This window comes from Nerophis ophidion, linkage group LG23 (assembly GCF_033978795.1).
Source record: "Nerophis ophidion isolate RoL-2023_Sa linkage group LG23, RoL_Noph_v1.0, whole genome shotgun sequence".
Lineage (NCBI taxonomy): Eukaryota > Metazoa > Chordata > Actinopteri > Syngnathiformes > Syngnathidae > Nerophis > Nerophis ophidion.
In genome coordinates, this window is record NC_084633.1 from 6,442,169 (window position 1) to 6,463,479 (window position 21,311).

General features: G+C 43.2%; 1 long non-coding RNA gene across 1 annotated transcript in view; it reads left to right on the forward strand.

Moving 5' to 3' along the window:
- LOC133541475 (uncharacterized) overlaps window positions 1–21,042 on the forward strand; it is an 87,869-nt gene extending 66,827 nt beyond the window's left edge. Inside the window, exon 4 of the long non-coding RNA XR_009803888.1 lies at window positions 20,699–21,042. This is a non-coding gene — a long non-coding RNA (uncharacterized LOC133541475). The remainder of the gene's footprint in view (window positions 1–20,698) is intronic.
- The last annotated feature ends 269 nt before the right edge of the window (window positions 21,043–21,311 follow it).

The following is a 21,311-nucleotide window of genomic DNA, read 5'->3' on the forward strand; positions in this document are numbered from 1 at the left end:
AAATGTTGGTCTTACTTAAAAATGCACGTGTTTAGTTGTGTTCAGTGTTAAAAATATATATTATATGGCTCTTACAGAAATACATTTTACAATATTTGGCTTTTTTGGCTCTCTCAGCCAAAAAGGTTCCCGACCCCTGCCTTAGACGATTGTTTACCGTGGCTGACACGATGCTTAGGCTAAATATTTATTAATTTAAGGGGATTTCCGGCTTACTTTAGACATAGCCTAAATAATTTCCCATGCCTGGTTGCAATGCATAGTCATTGCCCTTCGATTCATGCACTAGAGGGCGACAACTTCGCTTCAACTCATTCTGAGAACTTAATACAGGCAAAGAAACGTTGTGGGCCAGTCTTCTTGTTGAACTTGTGACATCTTGCGGGCCGCACTGGTGACTTTGGTAGGCCGGGGTTGCCAACCCAAAATGTTGAAAGAGCCTTATTGGACCACAAATACAAAAAAATTAAGCATTATAATGATGGCAACACATGATGTCAGTGGCTAATTAGCTACACTAGCCTACTATCACAATGACTATGTGTCGCAGGCTGACGCAAATCTTTGTAGACAGAAATGTTGAAATTTTATATTTATTCTACACATTTTTACAACATTGGAAAACATTAGTGAAACTTCTCAGAAGGTGAGATAAATCCTGGAATTAGAATGGCCAAAGGTATCGATGTGTGTGTCCAAGTTAAAAGAAACAGCAGGCTGTCTTCTTCTAATGGATTTATTACAATTGTCGCAAACTGGGTAACATTTGCTGTGGTCTGGAACATCATGCTACATTAACAGAAATGCAGCCAATATTACATACAGATAATGTGTCATGAGACAAGGAAAAATAAATTAAATACACAGAGGACATAAGTAAAGGAAATTAAAAGAGCTCAATAATACCTACAAATACGGCATGATGATGCGATACGTACATACAGCTAGCCCAAATAGCATGTTAACATGGCCAGGTCTCCCTTGAAAAAGAGATATTTGATCTCAATGGGATTTTAGCTGGTTGAATAAAGGCTAAATAAATAACAAGGGTGTACCCCGCCTTCCGCCCGATTGTAGCTGAGATAGGCGCCAGCGCCCCCCGTGACCCCAAAAGGGAATAAGCGGTAGAAAATGGATGGATGGAACTTGCAGTAATGCAGTGACCAAATATGCAATAACATTAACAAAGCTCACCTTTGTGCATCCAAGCAGAGTATAAAACGTTTGGTGGACAAAATGGGACAAAGAAGGAGTAGCGTAAAACACATCTTTCTGTGGCAGCGTCGGAGAAAGTTGTACATCTAAACAAACTTTTGAGTCACAGTCCTCACAAAAGTGAGTTCAAGGGCCACTGAAATTAGTGGGACAAAACGGCGCTCGCCAAATACTCTCATCAGTGAAGCATGAAGACAAACATTAAGCAGTGGACTCTATAACATTTGGGAAGGTTTGTGTCATGCTTTGTCCTTCTACAAAAATTATGATAAAACAAAAAACATGTTTTTCACCCCATTGTTTTCCATTTCCGTACATTTTTTTAAAAGTTCCATGGAGCCATCAGGCTGCCGCTAAAGAGCCGCATGTGGCTTTAGACCCGCGGGTTGTTGAACCCGATCTACTGATTAGTCAAAAACAAATTAATATGTTATGAGAAATGATTGCCATATTTTTTTTCAGGAGCAAACAACACATAAAAATAACTTTTTCGTGAAATTTCAGTCATCTGGATGCTCTCTGTCCTTTGATGCTAATAGGACAAACTGAACTAAATGCACACTTGCTATGTGAGTGGGAATGGTTGTCAAAATTTGCACTGCAATTGGCTGGCGGCCAGTCCAGGGTGTATCTGTCAGTTGTGTTGACAGATTGCTTTGTTTCAACATGCAAATGCTCCAGTGTGGAGTAATGCATACATAGTATATTCAGTTGCTATGTGATTGAGTTAAATGCATATCCCATGTTTTACTTACATGTAAATACAAAACCCAAAACCAGTTTAGTTGGCACGTTGTGTAATTTGTAAATAACAGAATTCAATGATTTGCAAATCCTTTTCAACTTATATTCAATTGAATATACTGCAAAGACAACATATTTAAAGTTCCAACTGAGACACATGGTTTTTTTTTTGCAAATCATTAATTTAGAATTTAATGGCCGCAAAACATTGCAAAAAAGTTGACACGGGCATTTTTACCACTGTGTTACATGGCCTTTCATTTAAACAACACTCAGTAAACATTTGGGAACTGAGGAGAAACATTTTTGAAGCTTTTCAAGTATAATTATTTCTCATTCTTGCTTGATGTACAGCTTAAGTTGTTCAACAGTCCGGGGTCTCTGTTATGGTATTTTAGGCTTCATAATGCGCCACACATTTTTAATGTGAGACAGGTTTGGACAACAGGCAAGTCAGTGTTTTGTAAAACGTGGCTTGGCATTGTCTTGCTGAAATAAGCAGGGGTGTCCATGATAACGTTGGTTGGATGGCAACATATGTTGCTCCAAAACGTGTGTGTACCTTTCAGCATGAATGGTGCCTTCACAGATGTGTAAGTTACCCATGCCTTTGGCACTAATACACCCCCATACAATCACAGATGCTGGCTTTTAGTATGTCTGATTCTGATTTTAAAATGTGCGCTATAACAATCCGGATGGTTCTTTTACTCTTTGTTCCGGAGGACACGACATCCACAGTTTCCAAAAACAATTTGAAATGTGGACTAGTCAGACAACATAACACTTTGCATCAGTCCATCTTAGATGAGCTCAGACCCAGCAAAGCCGGTGGCGTTTCTGGGTGTTGTTGATAAATGGCTTTCGCTTTGCATTGTAGAGTTTTAACTTGCACTTACAGATGTAGCAATGAACTGTAGTTACTAACAGTGGTTTTCTGAAGTTTTCCTGAGCCCATGTGGTGATATCCTTTGGACACTGATGTCACTTTTTGATGCAGTACCGCCTGAGGGATCGAAGGTCTGTAATATCATTGCTTACGTGCAGTAATTTCTCCAGATTCTCTGAACCTGTTGATGGTATTGCAGACCGTAGATGGTGAAATCCCTAAATTCATTGCAATAGTTCGTTGAGAAATGTTGTTCTTGAACTGCTGGACAATTTGCTCACGCATTTGTTGACAAAGTGGTGACCCTCGCCCCATCTTTTTTTGTGAATGACTGTGAATTTCATGGAAGCTCCTTTTAATACCCAATCATGACACCCACCTGTTCCAAATTAGCCTGCTCACCTGTGGGATGATCCAAATAAGTGTTTGATGAGCATTCCTCAACTTTATTGTCTTTTTTTACCACTTGTGCCAGCTGTTTTGAAACATGTTGCAGGCATCAAATTCCAAATGAACTAATATGTGCAAAAAATTCAAAAAAATTCCAGTTAGAACTTTAAAGTATCTTGTCTTTGCAGTCTATTCAATTTCATATAGGTTGAAAATGATTTGCAAATCAATGATTTCTGTTTTTATTTACGATTAACACAACGTGCCAACTTAGCTGGTTTTGGGTTTTGTATATATTTAGTAATTCTATTCTAAGAAATTCAGTTTAGAGTGTATTACCTGTAGGGATGGGCACCGAAACCCTGTTTCATAGTAGTACCTGTGCCGACGTAAATGGTAGTAACCACACCGAAAAAAAAACATAGCTTTGTAGCTATGGGTGTGTCATTTTCGGTGCTAAATAAATGTGGCCTCAGCCACCTGGCTTTTTGTAAAAAAAAAAAAACGTCTTGTAAAAAATGTAACGTCCTGACAGAAGCACACAGAGTCAGACGCTATGTTTAAAACTTTGATGTGAACCTCCTGAACACGCCGATACAGCATCCCTCACAACTCCAATGTTGCTGTAGAGATTCGCCAGCAGCCATAACAACAACAGCCTGACAGGACTCCCTCAATATGTACCATTGACAGCTGAGGCATGTGGGTTTGTTGTTTATTTTTTATATCGTATTTTGTGGTTTTGGTTCCGTTTTGTATTACATCTTGTTAGTGTTTGTCTTAGTTCCTGGTGGCACTTCCTGTTTGTTCTGTTTCCATAGCTGCACATTAGTGTCACCTGGTGTTATGTTTTTGACGCGCACCTGCCTCGTAATTATTCTCCTTATTTAAGCCTGCCTTTTCTGTTGATTCAACCTCGCAGTCTAAATTGCTTTTTGATTCTGCAGCTGACGTCGCTATTCCCGCTTGTGGTAAAGAATTTAGCTTGCACGCTATTCTGTTGCTTGTCCCTAGCTCACATGCTAGCACTTTCTGTTCGTTGTCTTTAGTGCCTTTGTGCAAGTGTTTTCTGTTCCTTGTCCGTTTTTGTAGTGAAAATAAATCCTCAGTTCTTACCTTCACGCTGTGTCCATTCCGACTGCCTCTATTGAGAGAACAAAACCACACCACGATGCCAGCCAAGCATCACAGAATATACTACAAAGACAACATATTTGATGGTCGAACTGATAAACGTTTTTTTTTTGCAAATGATCATTAACTTTAGAATTTGATGCCAGCAACATGTGACAAAGAAGTTGGGAAAGGTGGCAATAAATACTGATAAAGTTGAGGAATGCTCATCAAACACTTATTTGGAAAATACCACATTGCGGGGTTCATAAAGGAAACAATCCACTCATGGTGGTGTTTTCAATTTTATGTGCCAGAAAAAAGAGATAACATGTTGTAGCAGATAATATGGATAACTTCTAATATTGTAATACAAATTTTCTTTTGGAAAAATATGTTTGAAAGAGGAATAATTTTCCTCAATGACATTATCAATGAGAATGGTAAGATTATGGAGTATGATGAATTTAGAACTATGTATGGTGATGCTTGTTCAAGCTTCACATTTAATCAACCATCTAGTATTTGGGAAAACATGGAAACAAATAATTATGGAACTACTAAATTATTAGTAGATGGCGGAGTAGAGCATGTCGGAAAACTGAAGCTCCCCTGCATGCTCTGAAAAACTAAAATAATCTCTAAGCTCCTTTGATTTCTGCCATAACTTTTTGTCTTTCATTAACAACGCTTTGTCATTTTTCGCACACCCGCTACAAAAGTTCAAGTTCAATGAAAAAGGCAACAATGGAATCGGGATTGTCCTCGTCTCAAACACCTGTCGTCACTGAGGCCTATCTTGAGACTTTATCAATCAATCAATCAATGTTTACTTATATAGCCCTAAATCACTAGTGTCTCAAAGGGCTGCACAAACCACTACGACATCCTCGGTAGGCCCACATAAGGGCAAGGAAAACTCACACCCAGTGGGACGTCGGTGACAATGATGACTATGAGAACCTTGGAGAGGAGGAAAGCAATGGATGTCGAGCGGGTCTAACATGATACTGTGAAAGTTCAATCCATAATGGATCCAACACAGTCGCGAGAGTCCGGTCCAAAGCGGATCCAACACAGCAGCGAGAGTCCCGTTCACAGCGGAGCCAGCAGGAAAACATCCCAAGCGGAGGCGGATCAGCAGCGCAGAGATGTCCCCAGCCGATACACAGGCAAGCAGTACATGGCCACCGGATCGGACCGGACCCCCTCCACAAGGGAGAGTGGGACATAGGAGAAAAGAAAAGAAACGGTGGATCAACTGGTCGAAAAAGGGAGTCTACTTAAAGGCTAGAGTATACAAATGAGTTTTAAGGTGAGACTTAAATGCTTCTACTGAGGTGGCATCTCGAACTTTTACCGGGAGGGCATTCCAGAGTACTGGAGCCCAAAATGAAAACGCTCTATAGCCCGCAGACTTTTTTGGGGCTTTGGGAATCACTAATAAGCCGGAGTCCTTTAAACGCAGATTTCTTGCCGGGACATATGGTACAATACAATCGGCAGGATAGGATGGAGCTAGACCGTGTAGTATTTTATACGTAAGTAGTAAAACCTTAAAGTCACATCTTAAGTGCACAGGAAGCCAGTGCAGGTGAGCCAGTACAGGCGTAATGTGATCAAACTTTCTTGTTCTTGTCAAAAGTCTAGCAGCCGCATTTTGTACCAACTGTAATCTTTTACTGCTAGACATGGGGGGACCCGAAAATAATACGTTACAGTAATCGAGACGAGACGTAACAAACGCATGGATAATGATCTCAGCGTCTTTAGTGGACAGAATGGAGTGAATTTTAGCGATATTACGGAGATGAAAGAAGGCCGTTTTAGTAACGCTTTTAATGTGTGACTCAAAGGAGAGAGTTGGGTCAAAGATAACACCCAGATTCTTTACTGTGTCGCCTTGTTTAATTGTTTGGTTGTCAAATGTTAGAGTTGTATCATTAAATAGAGGTCGGTGTCCAGCAGGACCGATAATCAGCATTTCCGTTTTTTTGGCGTTGAGTTGCAAAAAGTTAGCGGACATCCATCGTTTCATTTCATTAAGACACACCTCCAGCTGACTACAGTCCGGCGTGTTGGTCAGCTTCAGGGGCATGTAGAGTTGGGTGTCATTAGCATAACAGTGAAAGCTAACACCGTATTTGCGTATGATGTCACCTAGCGGCAGCATGTAGATGCTGAAGAGTGCAGGGCCAAGGACCGAACCCTGGGGAACTCCACACGTTACCTTAACGTAGTCCGAGGTCACATTGTTATGGGAGACGCACTGCATCCTATCAGTAAGATAAGAGTTAAACCAAGACAGGGCTAAGTCTGACATACCAATTCGTGTTTTGATACGTTCTAATAAAATATTATCATTGACGGTATCGAAAGCAGCGCTAAGATCGAGGAGCAGCAACATAGATGACGCATCAGAATCCATCGTTAGCAATAGATCATTAGTCATTTTTGCGAGGGCTGTCTCAGGAAATGTTTTAATGAGGCTGAGGATAGATCCCAAAAGCGATTCGAGCGATTGGAGGAACAACTTGGCTCAATTCATGACACTTTAGCCATGCACGCTGCCGACATTGAAACTGTCCGCAATGAGGTGTCTTCAATTAAATCACGAGTCCATAGCAATGAGGAAACTATGCTCAATTTCTCCAAAACGCTCACGCAGATTGAGAAAAAAATGACAGATCTCGGGGACAGAAGCAGGAGGGACAATATCAGAATCATTAACATCAAGGAAGGCGAAGAAGGAAATAACGCGCTGTTTTATCTGTCCGCCAACATCCCCAAGTGGTTCCCTGCCCTGGCTGCTAATCCACCGGAGCTCATGCGGGCCCATCGCATCGGCCCCCCGCGCCAATCTGCCCGTCCCAGGACGATGATAGTGAGGTGTCTGCGGTACACGGATAAGGATCGCATCCTGAACGAGGCTAGGAAACATCCTCTTCAGCTCTCCGGGAACTCCGTTCGCTTTGCCTCGGACTACAGTGACGCGACAGCCAAACTGAGACGACCCTGCTACTCCACGATGTACAGCGCTCGAAAAGCTGGCTTTGATGCTTTTCTCATATATCCAGCAACTATCAAACTCTCCAAAGGCTCCCAACAACACTTTTTTGACAATCCAGCAGATGCTGCAAAGTTTATCTCCGCAGCCTCGTAAACTCCGCTAAACGTTGGGGTACCCACACAGAGACATGGACATATGACACTTGGTAAGACTATTTTTGTTTGATTTTTTCTTCAGTGAGTCTTTTTCGTCGTGCATCTATGACTTTTTCGTCGTTGTGCATCTGTGCTGGAGACAGGCATGGACCTGTTTACTTCCTGAGTCGTTGTCGCGTCATGTTGCCACGTGACTGTTTTTTCTTTTTTTCTGTTTTCTTTTCCGAACCTCACTGAGAAAATGGTGTGATGAATGGGAATTATTTAGGAAATTATTTTTGAATTTTGAAGTTGTTCCATATTAAATATGTGATACTTGCCACACCTCATACATATGTGTGTATATACATATGTGTGTGTATGTATATGTATATATATATATATATATGTATATATTTTGTTAATATTACTTCTTTGGTTTTTTACTTTTGTGATCGGATATTTAGAAGCTCTTGGGGGGAGCTTTTTGTTTTTCCATGTTTATTTTATTCCCTGCAATTTGTGAGCGTATGTTTCTGTGTGTGTGGATGAGCTATTGTTTATGTGTTTGTTTAAATGGTCGAGTTGTTGTGTGCATGTTTGTGTTGTGTGTCTGTGGCCCACAGTCCTTGAACATATGCTCTTGTTCATGTTTCATGAACAAAGTAATCATTTATCTGACCATGATCACACACCCTCTTCCTTTTTTCATGTCCCTGAGATAACTCGATATGCATAGTTCTGATAGTGAATTCTCCTCTGAAATAGAGGAAAATGAAGATTTGATAAACTCCCAAAATTTCGAATCAATCTATTTCTCAGATCACAGCAACTACAAATCACAAAGATTTATGAGCGGATTGGATCCAGATAGAAATGCTCCTCAAAACACCAACAATGATTGTTCATATCAGGGGCGCTCACACTTTTTCTGCAGGTGAGCTACTTTTCAATTGACCAAGTCGAGGAGATCTACCTCATTCCTATTTATAATTTATATTTATTTATTTATGAAAGAGACATTTTTGTTAACAAGTTAATGGTGTTTAATGATAATACAAGCATGTTTAACACGCAGAGATTCCTTTTCTATGTGTGGGCTCTCCCTTAGAGATAGGGTGAGAAGCTCTTCCATCCGGGAGGAACTAAAAGTAAAGCCGCTGCTCCTTCACATCGAGAGGAGCCAGATGAGGTGGTTCGGGCATCTGGTCAGGATGCCACCCGAACGCCTCCCTAGGGAGGTGTTTAGGGCACGTCCAACCGGTAGGGGGCCACGGGGAAGACCAAGGACACGTTGGGAAGACTATGTCTCCCGGCTGGCCTGGGAACGCCTCGGGATCCCCCGGGAAGAGCTAGACGAAGTGGCTGGGGAGAGGGAAGTCTGGGTTTCCCTGCTTAGGCTGTTGCCCCCGCGACCCGACCTCGGATAAGCGGAAGATGATGGATGGATAGATTCCTTTCTTTCATGAAGACAAGAATATAAGTTGGTGTAGTTGATTCTGATGACTTGCATTGATTGGAATCAGACAGTGGTGCTGATAACGTCCGCATTTTCAAATGGAGCAAAAAAAAAGTCCTCCTTTTTGTCCAATACCACATGAAAGTGGTTGGATTTGGCATCTCATTTGTCCAACTTGCATACTCGTTTTTAAACACTTTGTTATGAGAGTAGCATATGTGTGTGGCCCTTTAATGTCTGGCAGCAGGTGAGTGACGTCAGTGAGTGTCTGGGTGGGCAAGCAAGTGAGAAAGCGGTCGCTGAGGGCGGGGGAGAAATACATTGGCATCAAACTCCGTAGCTTGCTAGCTTGTGCACGCTAGCTTTCTGAGACTCTTATTTTGTTAGCACAGGCAGGATGAAACAAGTCTTTTATGGTGAAGACAGGAACTGTGCAGTCGGTCTTTAGAGTTTTGACAGTAGGTACGGAGTCTCTAGAAATAAAATGTGTTTCTCTGCGTCCGCCCTGTTAGTGATTTTTTTCTTAAATATGAGCTTGCAGCAGCCAGCGTCATCTCACAAGATCCTCGGGTGCCGAGAATGTCAAACAACTGACGAAAGTGAAGTCTTGGTATGATTGATGATTGCTCATTTTTATGTATATTTTTTAACGCCTGGCTTGAGATCGACTGACACACCCTCCGAGATCGACCAGTCGATCGCGATCGACGTAATGCCCACCCCTGGTTTATATTATACTGATGTTACATTTGATAAAACATTTATGCAAGATGATAATATATCACTGGTACATTTTAATAGCAGGAGTCTATACTCTCATTTTGATGATATCCAGGACTATTTGAGTCATTTCAGATCTCCATTTAATATTATAGGTATTTCAGAGACATGGATGAATGAGAATACATGCAATGAGTTTGAATTAAATGGGTATGAAATGTTTTGCACCAACCGTAAAACCAAGAGAGGAGGAGGTGTGGCTCTGTATGTGGACAAAAATATCAACTGTAGTATTGTAAATGATATGTGTTTAGCTGTCGAGGAACTCTTTGAATGCGTCACTGTGGAATTATCATTTTCAAATAGGAAACACATTATTGTAACCTGTATTTATAGAACACCAAGATCCGACTTGAAAATATTTATTGAATGGATGGAAAAATTATTTAAGAGGAACAAAAAATATATAGTATGCGGTGACTTTAATATCAACCTTTTGAATCCTAATAAACACAAATGCACAGCAGAATTTGTTGACACCATGTTCTCCATGGGCTTATTCCCACTGATTACACGACCCACAAGAATCACAACACACAGCACCACACTTATTGACAACATATTCTGTAACATTGTGGATCAGACTGTAACTGGAGGCTTGTTAGTGAGTGACGTCAGTGATCATTTACCGGTGTTCATGGTGTACAATAATAACTGCAAAACATCCAAACCTGTAAATAGTGAATATTATCAAAAAGCCACAACAGAACAATCATTAACAGCACTTAAAAATGATTTAGCGAAACAAAACTGGGATTCTGTTTTTCAAACGTCAGATATAAATGCAGAACATGGTCCACTCGGACTCAATGTCCAGCACCTCCCTCGTGACATGTTCAATGTTCATCCGGAGGTAATGGTCTATTGTCGAGGCGGCTGATTGGAGCTGTGGCCGCAAGGTAGTCTGTGCTTGTCGGGGCGGCAATCCTAAAACCCCTTGGTGGACACCAGCGGTGAGGGATGCCGTCAAGCTGAAGAAGGAGTCCTATCGGGTCCTTTTGGCTCATAGGACTCCGGAGGCAGTGGACAGGTACCGACGGGCCAAGCGGTGTGCAGCTTCAGCGGCCGCTGAGGCAAAAACTCGGACATGGGAGGAGTTCGGGGAAGCCATGGAAAACGACTTCCGGACGGCTTCGAAGCGATTCTGGACCACCGTCCGCCGCCTCAGGAAGGGGAAGCAGTGCACTATCAACACCGTGTATGTTGCGGATGGTGTTCTGCTGACCTCGACTGCAGATGTTGTGGATAGGTGGAAGGAATACTTCGAAGACCTCCTCAATCCCACCAACACGTCTTCCTATGAGGAAGCAGTGCCTGGGGAATCTGTGGTGGACTCCTCTGTTTCTGGGGCTGAGGTCGCTGAGGTAGTTAAAAAGCTCCTCGGTGGCAAGGCCCCAGGGGAGGATGAGGTCCGCCCGGAGTTCCTTAAGGCTCTGGATGCTGTGGGGCTGTCTTGGTTGACAAGACTCTGCAGCATCGCGTGGACATCGGGGGCGGTACCTCTGGATTGGCAGACCGGGGTGGTGGTTCCTCTCTTTAAGAAGGGGGACCGGAGGGTGTGTTCCAACTATCGTGGGATCACACTCCTCAGCCATCCCGGTAAGGTTTATTCAGGTGTACTGGAGAGGAGGCTACGCCGGATAGTCGAACCTCGGATTCAGGAGGAACAGTGTGGTTTTCGTCCTGGTCGTGGAACTGTGGACCAGCTCTATACTCTCCGCAGGGTTCTTGAGGGTGCATGGGAGTTTGCCCAACCAGTTTACATGTGCTTCGTGGATTTGGAGAAGGCATTCGACCGTGTTCCTCGGGAAGTCCTGTGGGGAGTGCTCAGAGAGTATGGGGTATCGGACTGTCTTATTGTGGCGGTCCGCTCCCTGTACGATCAGTGCCAGAGCTTGGTCCGCAATGCCGGCAGTAAGTCGAACAGATTTTCAAACCAAGGCTGTCCTTTGTCACCGATTCTGTTCATAACTTTTATGGACATAATTTCTAGGCGCAGTCAAGGCGTTGAGGGGTTCCGGTTTGGTGACCGCAGGATTAGGTCTCTGCTTTTTGCAGATGATGTGGTCCTGATGGCTTCATTTGACCGGGATCTTCAGCTCTCACTGGATCGGTTCGCAGCCGAGTGTGAAGCGACCGGAATGAGAATCAGCACCTCCAAGTCCGAGTCCATGGTTCTTGCCCGGAAAAGGGTGGAATGCCATCTCCGGGTTGGGGAGGAGACCCTGCCCCAAGTGGAGGAGTTCAAGTACCTAGGAGTCTTGGTCACGAGTGGGGGAAGAGTGGATCGTGAGATCGACAGGCGGATCGGTGCGGCGTCTTCAGTAATGCGGACGTTGTACCGATCCCTTGTGGTGAAGAAGGAGCTGAGCCGGAAGGCAAAGCTCTCAATTTACCGGTCGATCTACGTTCCCATCCTCACCTATGGTCATGAGCTTTGGGTCATGACCGAAACGATAAGATCACGGGTACAAGCGGCCGAAATGAGTTTCCTCCGCCGTGTGGCGGGGCTCTCCCTTAGAGATAGGGTGAGAAGCTCTGCCATCCGGGAAGAACTCAAAGTAAAGCCGCTGCTCCTTCACATCGAGAGGAGCCAGATGAGGTGGTTCGGGCATCTGGTCAGGATGCCACCCGAACGCCTCCCTAGGGAGGTGTTTAGGGCACGTCCAACCTGTAGGAGGCCACGGGGAAGACCCAGGACACGTTGGGAAGACTGTCTCCCGGCCCCATCAAAAAATGCACTATAAGTAACTCCAAAAAAACTCCATGGATAACCAAAGGGCTTGCGAAAGCTTGCAAAAAGAAAAATTATTTATATAGGACTTTTTTTAAGCAACAAACCATAGAAACAGAACAAAAGTACAAAACATATAAAAATAAATTAACCAGCATATTAAGAGCAAGCAGGAAAGAATACACCACCAAACTATTCATCCAAAAGAAAAAATGATATAAAGGGAATTTGGAAGGTATTAAATACAATTATTGGGCGTGGTTCAAATAGTCCTTGTTATCCGGAGTTTTTTGTTGAGAACGACCTAATCATAACTGACAAGAAAATGATTGCTGACGGCTTCAATATGTTTTTTGTTAATATTGGGCCTAAGCTGGCAAAAAAAATACCAATTGATGATGAACAGCCCATGGAATTTATTGAAAAAAATCCTTATTCGATGTTCCTTACTCCAACTGTCGAAAAGGAAGTCTTGGAGGTCATTCAGAAAAGCAAGAACAAAACATCACGTGACATCTATGACCTCGACATGAGGACAGTCCGGAACGTAGCGGAAGAAATCATCAAACACTTCACACACATCTGCAATTTATCTTTTCGACTTGGACAATTTCCTTCACAAATGAAACTATCGAAAGTCATCCCCATCTTCTAATCTGGAGACAAACATCACTTCACTAATTACTGGCCCATCTCCCTTCTGCCACAGTTATCAAAAATATTGGAAAAAATATTCGATAATAGACTTCGCGGCTTCATTGAAAAGCACAATTTATTATCTGATTGTCAATATGGGTTCCAACAAAATAGATCAACTTCATTAGCTTTAATTAATTTATTAGAGAACATTACTAATGGTATCGAGAAGAATACATTTGTTATAGGAATTTTTATTGACCTGCAAAAGGCTTTTGATACCATTGACCACCAGATTTTGGTAAATAAACTGGAAAACTATGGCACAAGGGGATTGGCAGGGAAATGGCTAGTGAGCTACTTAAATGAGACAGCAGATTGTTCAGATGGACCAACATCAATCTACACTGATGAACATAACCTGTGGAGTTCCTCAGGGCTCGATACTGGGACCCACACTTTTTATAATATACATTAATGAAATATGTAAAGTATCAACGCTGCTGAAATTCATCCTTTTTGCTGATGATACAACAATTACATGTGCAGGTGACGACATGAAGCAACTTCTGACTTCTGTAACTGAGATGATCAAGTTAAAAACTCAGTTTAATGCGAACAAATTGTCTTTGAATTTAGAGAAGACCAAAATAATGCTCTTTAGCATTCGCAAAAGTAATATACCGATCAGGATTGTTATTGATGATACACCAATAGAATATGTTCATCAAAATTATTTCTTAGGAGTAGTAATAGATGAAAATATCTCATGGAAGCCTCACATAAGTTACCTGAGGAAAAAAGTTGCTAAATATGTTGGAATGATGAGGAGATCATGTCATTTATTGAACACCAATGCTCTGCTGTTATTTTATCATTCATTTATCATGTCATATTTAACCTATTGTGTTGAAGTCTGGGGAAATTGTTATAAATCACATCTACAACCTTTAGTCACTCTACAGAAAAAGGCCATCAGGATTGTTTCCAATGTTCACTACAGACATCATTCAAATCCACTATTTATGAACTTAAAGCAACTTAAACTGAACAATGTGATCAATTTTAAAACTGCTCAAATTATGTTTAGGGCATCCCAAAACTCTCTACCATCCAATATACAGAACCTATTCCATGACAGAGATGATCACCATCGTTACAGTTTAAGAGGAAACAACAAATTATAATTGCCTGAATTTAGAACCACTTTAAAATCAATGTGCATTTCAGTGCGTGGAGTCAGTCTGTGGAACAACTTAAGGGGCGAGTTAAAAACGTGTTCTAGCATGATTCAATTTAAAACACTGTTTAAAAAAGAAGTACTGAAGAAGTACGATGAGGAAAGAGAGTGATGCCCTCAGCACCGAGCGATGGAAGACAGGTGTATGGTCGGAGAGTGTTTGGGCCCGTGTGTGTGTGTGTGTGTGTGTGTGTGTGTGTGTGTGTGTGTGTGCGTGTGTGTGTGTGTGTGTGTGTGTGTGTGTTTTGTCTCGTCTCATGGTATTGTTAGTGTACAGGAGTTTTTCTTGTTTTGTTTATAGAGTATTGTTTTTGTATTATATTGTTTATGTCAAATGTGGAATTAGTGAGAGGGGTTGGGCTATTATAAGCAGCTGCTTCATCCAACCCCTTTTCAAGCCTTGCATAAATATCTTTGCCAACATGTAAAAAAAACAAAAACTGTGTTTAGTTGTACTGTGCAGGTTTGAAATAAATATTTCAATTCAATTCAAATTCAATTAAATTAGTTTGTTAAACTCTAATAAGAAATTCTAATGGCAAAAAGGAACTAAAATAAATAGAAAAGTATATGTTTTTTATATAATAAAGAAATCTCTGAAGGCTGCCCCATATAACACATATTGAAAATGGGAGGACTTTTTTGACTGCCCTTTGTCGTGGGATACAATATTGAAATTATTCTACAAAACTACTATCGATCTGCAAAATTGTTATTTTTAAATTAAAATCATTTAAAACTTCTTACCCACCGGAAAAATTTTAGAACTATGAAATATGACAGAGTCAGATGATTGCTGCTTTTGTTGTCAGAAGTCTGAATCCACCCTGCATTTGTTTTGGTATTATCATAGTGTGTCTTCCTTTTGGGTGGAAGTTGAAAACATGTGTTTAAAGGATTGGTTTGTTTATGAAGCTTGATGTGGTTTCTGTTACTTTAATCAATATAATTATTGTACTCGGTAAAAGGTTTATTTTTAAGGCCAAAAATAGATATTCTCTTGGTACTACTTTCTTTAAAACATTCATTCAACATTTTTTTTTACTTAAGGTTATATGGTTGAAACCGATTATGATGCCAAAAAACATCAAATTAAATGGGAAGTTCTCAAATGCTTATTTTGAAAATGTAATTTTGTTTATAGATTATATGCATTCTGATTTTGTGTTCCCTAATTCGAGGGTAAATAAATGAAGGTGTGTTTTGCTGAGCCTGACCTGGACTTAATCTTGACTGGACCTGGTTTTAAGAATCCTTTAAACCAGGTGTCACCAACCTTTTTGAAACCAAGAGCTACTTCTTGGGTACTGATTATTGCGAAGGGCTACCAGTTTGATACACATTTAGATGAATTGCCAGAAATAGCCAATTTGCTCAATTTACCTTTAATAAATAAATCTATCCATCCATCCATCCATCATCTTCCGCTTATCCGAGGTCGGGTCGCGGGGGCAACAGCCTAAGCAGGGAAACCCAGACTTCCCTCTCCCCAGCCACTTCGTCTAGCTCTTCCCGGGGGATCCCGAGGCGTTCCCAGGCCAGCCGGGAGACATAGTCTTCCCAACGTGTCCTGGGTCTTCCCCGTGGCCTCCTACCGGTTGGACGTGCCCTAAACACCTCCCTAGGGAGGCGTTCGGGTGGCGTCCTGACCAGATGCCCGAACCACCTCATCTGGCTCCTCTCGATGTGGAGGAGCAGCGGCTTTACTTTGAGTCCCTCCCGGATGGCAGAGCTTCTCACCCTATCTCTAAGGGAGAGACCCGCCACACGGCGGAGGAAACTCATTTTGGCCGCTTGTACCCGTGATCTTATCGTTTCGGTCATGACCCAAAGCTCATGACCATAGGTGAGGATGGGAACGTAGATCGACCGGTAAATTGAGAGCTTTGCCTTCCGGCTCAGCTCCTTCTTCACCACAACGGATCGGTACAACGTCCGCATTACTGAAGACGCCGCACCGATCCGCCTGTCGATCTCACGATCCACTCTTCCCTCACTCGTGAACAAGACCCCTAGGTATTTGAACTCCTCCACTTGGGGCAGGGTCTCCTCCCCAACCCGGAGATGGCACTCCACCCTTTTCCGGGCGAGAACCATGGACTTGGACTTGGAGGTGCTGATTCTCATTCCGGTCGCTTCACACTCGGCTGCGAACCGATCCAGCGAGAGCTGAAGATCCCGGTCAGATGAAGCCATCAGGACCACATCATCTGCAAAAAGCAGAGACCTAATCCTGCGGTTACCAAACCGGAAACCCTCAACACCTTGACTGCGCCTACAAATTCTGTCCATAAAAGTTATGAACAGAATCGGTGACAAAGGACAGCCTTGGCGGAGTCCAACCCTCACTGGAAATGTGTTCGACTTACTGCCGGCAATGCGAACCAAGCTCTGGCACTGATCGTACAGGGAACGGACCGCCACAATAAGACAGTCCGATACCCCATACTCTCTGAGCACTCCCCACAGGACTTCCCGAGGGACACGGTCGAATGCCTTCTCCAAGTCCACAAAGCACATGTAGACTGGTTGGGCAAACTCCCATGCACCCTCAAGAACCCTGCCGAGAGTATAGAGCTGGTCCACAGTTCCACGACCAGGACGAAAACCACACTGTTCCTCCTGAATCCGAGGTTCGACTATCCGACGTAGCCTCCTCTCCAGTACACCTGAATAAACCTTACCGGGAAGGCTGAGGAGTGTGATCCCACGATAGTTGGAACACACCCTCCGGTCCCCCTTCTTAAAGAGAGGAACCACCACCCCGGTCTGCCAATCCAGAGGTACCGCCCCCGATGTCCACGCGATGCTGCAAAGTCTTGTCAACCAAGACAGCCCCACAGCATCCAGAGCCTTAAGGAACTCCGGGCGGACCTCATCCACCCCCGGGGCCTTGCCACCGAGGAGCTTTTTAACTACCTCAGCGACCTCAGCCCCAGAAACAGAGGAGTCCACCACAGATTCCCCAGGCACTGCTTCCTCATAGGAAGACGTGTTGGTGGGATTGAGGAGGTCTTCGAAGTATTCCTTCCACCTATCCACAACATCCGCAGTCGAGGTCAGCAGAACACCATCCGCACCATACACGGTGTTGATAGTGCACTGCTTCCCCTTCCTGAGGCGGCGGACGGTGGTCCAGAATCGCTTCGAAGCCGTCCGGAAGTCGTTTTCCATGGCTTCCCCGAACTCTTCCCCTCCGCGACCGCTGAAGCTGCACACCGCTTGGCCTGTCGGTAACTGTCCACTGCCTCCGGAGTCCTATGAGCCAAAAGGACCCGATAGGACTCCTTCTTCAGCTTGACGGCATCCCTCACCGCTGGTGTCCACCAAGGGGTTTTAGGATTGCCGCCCCGACAGGCACCAACTACCTTGCGGCCACAGCTCCGATCTGCCGCCTCGACAATAGAGGTGCGGAACATGGTCCACTTGGACTCAATGTCCAGCACCTCCCTCGTGACATGTTCAAAGTTCTTCCGGAGGTGGGAATTGAAACTTTGTCTGACAGGAGACTCTGCCAGACGTTCCCAGCAGACCCTCACAATGCGCTTGGGCCTGCCAGGTCTGTCCGGCATCCTCCCCCACCATCGCAGCCAACTCACCACCAGGTGGTGATCGGTAGAAAGCTCCGCCCCTCTCTTCACCCGAGTGTCCAAAACATGAGGCCGCAAATCCGATGACACAACTACAAAGTCGATCATGGAACTGCGGCCTAGGGTGTCCTGGTGCCAAGTGCACATATGGACACCCTTATGTTTGAACATGGTGTTTGTTATCGACAAACTGTGACGAGCACAAAAGTCCAATAACAAAACACCACTCGGGTTCAGATCCGGGCGGCCATTCTTCCCAATCACGCCTCTCCAGGTTTCACTGTCGTTGTCAACGTGAGCGTTGAAGTCTCCCAGTAGGACAAGGGAATCACCCGGGGGAGCACTTTCCAGTACTCCCTCGAGTGTTCCCAAAAAGGGTGGGTACTCTGAACTGCTGTTTGGTGCATAAGCACAAACAACAGTCAGGACCCGTCCCCCCACCCGAAGGCGGAGGGAGGCTACCCTTTCGTCCACCGGGTTGAACTCCAACGTACAGGCTTTGAGCCGGGGGGAAACAAGAATTGCCACCCCAGCCCGTCGCCTCTCACTGCCGGCAACGCCAGAGTGGAAGAGGGTCCAATCCCTCTCGAGAGAAGTGGTTCCAGAGCCCTTGCTGTGCGTCGAAGTGAGTCCGACTATATCCAGCCGGAATTTCTCGACTTCGCGCACTAGCTCAGGCTCTTTCCCCCCCAGTGACGTGACGTTCCACGTCCCAAGAGCTAGCTTCTGTAGCCGAGGATCGGACTGCCAAGTGCCCTGCCTTCGGCTGTTGCCCAGCTCACAATGCACCCGACCTCTATGGCCCCTGCTATGGGTGGTGAGCCCATTGGAGGGGTGACCCACGTTGCCTCTTCGGGCTGTGCCCGGCCGGGCCCCATGGGAACAGGCCCGGCCACCAGGCGCTCGCCATCGTGCCCCACCTCCGGGCCTGGCTCCAGAGGGGGGCCCCGGTGACCCGCGTCCGGGCGAGGGAAATCTGGGTCCATGGTTTTTCATCTTCATAAAGGTCTTTGAGCTGCTCTTTGTCTGATCCCTCACCTAGAACCTGTTTGCCTTGGGAAACCCTACCAGGGGGCTTTATGCCCCCGGACAACATAGCTCCTAGGATCATTGGGACACGCAAACTCCTCTACCACGATAAGGTTGCAGCTCAGAGAGGAGTAAATAAATCTATACATATTTTAAAAAATTGGTATTTCTTTCTGTCATTGCGTCGTACATTTTTTTTCCTTGTACGGAAGGTTTTTTGTAGGGAATAAATGAAGAAAAAAACACTCAACTGAACTTTTTAAAAGAGGAGAAAACACAAAAAAAATGAAGATTAAATTTTGAAACATAGTTTATCTTCAATTTCGACTCTTTAAAATTCAAAATTCAACCGAAAAAAATTCAGAGGAAAAACTAGCTAATTCGAATCTATTTGAAAAAATAAAAAAAATAATTTATGAAACATCATTAGTAATTTTTCCTGATTAAGATTACTTTTAGAATTTTGATGACATGTTTTAAATAGGTTAAAATCCAATCTGCACTTTGTTATAATATATAACACATTGAGCCAAGCTATATTTCTAACAAAGACAAATCATTATTTCTTCTAGATTTTCCAGAGCAAAAAATTTCTAATTAAATTCAAAAGACTTTGAAATAATTTAAATTTGATTCTACAGATTTTCTAGATTTGCCAGAATAATTTTTTTGAATTTTAATCATAGTAAGTTTGAAGAAATATTTCACAAATATTTTTCGTCAAAAAAACAGGAGCTAAAATGAAGAATTAAATTTAAATTGTTCTATTATTCTTTCCAATAAAAAAAAATCAATTTACTTGAACACTGATTTAAATTGTCAGGAAAGAAGAGGAAGGAATTTAAAAGGTAAAAAGGTGTATGTGTTTAAAATCCTAAAATCCTTCTTAAGGTTGCATTTTTTCTCTAAAATTGTCTTTCTGAAAGTTATAAGAAGCAAAGTAAACAAATAAATGAATTTATTCAAACAAGTGAAGACCAAGTCTTTAAAATATTTTCTTGGATTTTGAAATTCTGTTTGAGTTTTTTCTCTCTTAGAATTAAAAATGTGCAGCAAAGCGAGACCAGCTTGCTAGTAAATAAATACAATTTAGAAAATAGAGGCAGCTCACTGGTAAGTGCTGCTATTTGAGCTATTTTTAGAACAGGCCAGCGGGCTACTCATCTGGTCCTTACGGGCTACCGCGTTGGTGACCCCTGCTTTAAACAATCTAATTTCATTGACAACCTGGTCTGGTGATGATCATGTCCTTTATTTAAAAAAACTAAACAAAACAATACCCACTCCGAATTATTAACCCTTTTCTCTCACTCGATTTCTCATTCATTAATTCCAGGAACTTGTACTTATCAAATAATTGAAAACACTAAAATAGTCATCTTGCAATTAACTTCCCGCTACATAAGCCTTAAAGAAAATGAAAAGAAGAGGAAAACAAAGTGTGTAAATGACATGTGCGCTCTGTTAAGTATGGTAACCTTCTTCTATATGATGAAACAAATTAATGGCAATTACCTTTCATTAACACACACTTGCAGGGCGACTTAAGAGTTGATTAACCCTTAATTCAGGTTAGGTATTAGTGAGGGAGATATCGCATGAGAGAGCGCAAGGTGCTAAAATGCAAATAACATGTCCCGCCGCCCCCACACACATACCCAAGAGAAACTCATTGCCATCACAAAGCTCCCGCCTTCCAGCAATGCCCTTTACCTTCCATTCCCTCTCATCACAGGAGAGCACCATCGAGACTGGAGGAACATCTGCGTGAAAGCCCCGTGATCCAACCCAGGCGACCAGGCCCGGTTTGGCCTATCTTGACTTTCTGCCTATGAATAATGCAAATGATCGTCGAAGGAAGCGCCTGCATTCATTGAGGTCACATTAACCTGTGGGCCCGATGCAGTTGTGACATGACAGGACATATAGCATTCCACGGCTTAGACATGTTCATGAAAATGAAGCCTTAATGAGGACTCAAGAGATTAATGCATTTTGAACAGCACAGCACACACACTTTTACATGCAGCCTACATGCAGTCGTGGTCAAAAATTTAAATTCACTTGTAAATAACATAATGTCATGGATGTCTTGATTTTCCAATTATTTCTACAACTCTTATTTATTTTTTTTTGATAGAGTGATGGAGCACATACTTTTTGGTCCTGGTTAGTCCTGGGCATGACGTTAAAGTGTATCCGGCAGTGGAGGCTCCTCTATGAGGTTTTGGGCCACTAGGAGGTTAACCCCTTTACTACTGTTACCTCAGGTGGCCCTTGGCAAAGGTCTAGTACCTGACTGCGCCCTAGCCAGGGATACGGTGAAGACCTCAACGGCGGAGCATGCG